Below are 1,251 nucleotides of genomic sequence, written 5' to 3'. Positions count from 1 at the left end.
ATTTTTACCAAAGATAACCAAAGGAAACCCAATTTGTCTGCAGTACTTGCCAAGGCCTTCTCCATGAATCTGATTGCAAATGTTGCAGAAAAGAATCAAAACTGTGAATGATATAGACTTAGCAGAGCCATGGTTGGAATATTAATGAGAGTTTAGCAACTGGCAATCTATTTGGTTTACTCCATATGGCATTTTAAGATAACAGTATGATTAACCATCAGGGTTCTTTTTTATTTTAAAGAGAATAATAAAAAGAACAATAGCAAAATACCAGCAACATAGACAAAAACAAAACAAGGCAAAAACAATAAAAATGATACAAGCTTTCCAAACAGAATGACAAGAATTAACACTGGCTGTTATATTACATATTATCTTCACCAAAGTTGATCAGATTACCAGACATAAGAATGCAAGATTGATCAAACCATTAAATAGAATTAAAAAATAATTTTAAAAACATTTAGAAATGTTACAGAGCTTCACTAAACAAGATGGTAGGAATTCATTAATGGTTGCTATATTGCACATTATTGTCTTCAAATTAGTTGTTCAGATTACCAGACATAAGCATGAAAAATTGATCAAAAAGTAAAAAAAATAAAATAAAAATTAGGCATTAACTGTCCCTTTCAATAAACCATTAGACTTCAGCAGTACAATTATCCCAGATATATATAGATATATAGATATAGATAGATAGATACAGATATATTCCTTCCTTCTTTCTTTGTTTCTTTTTCTCCTTTCCCTCATCCCAGTGTTCCTTCCTTTGAGCAATTTCTTTCCTTTTCATAATATCTATTGTATATTTTGGTTTTATTTATGCTTTCAGGTTCTTATACTGGGGAGACAATACAATGTTTACACATGTGGGTCTGATTTATTTCACTTATGAGTATGATCTCCAGTTGTATCCATTTACCTATGAAAGCTTCAAGTTTATTTTTTATAGTTAAGTAATATTCCATTATATAAAAATACCGCATATTTTTTATCCATTCCTCAGTTGATGGCTATTTGGGTTGTTTCCAAGATTTAGCTATGACAAATAGTGCTGCTATAAACATGAGTGCACATATATCACTTGGTATGATGTTTTAAATTCTTCTGGAAAAATACTCAAAGGGGGAATAGCTGGGTTAAGTGGGACCTCTAATTCTAGTTTTGTGAGGAATCTCTACACTGATTTCCACAGTGGTTTCACCGATCTGCACTCCCCCAAGCAGTAAAAAAGAGTTCCTTTTCCCC

Source organism: Chinchilla lanigera, unplaced genomic scaffold (genome assembly GCF_000276665.1).
Source record: "Chinchilla lanigera isolate Chin_1 unplaced genomic scaffold, ChiLan1.0 scaffold00146, whole genome shotgun sequence".
Classification (NCBI taxonomy): Eukaryota; Metazoa; Chordata; class Mammalia; order Rodentia; family Chinchillidae; genus Chinchilla; species Chinchilla lanigera.
Note: the sequence above shows the minus strand (reverse complement) of the source record.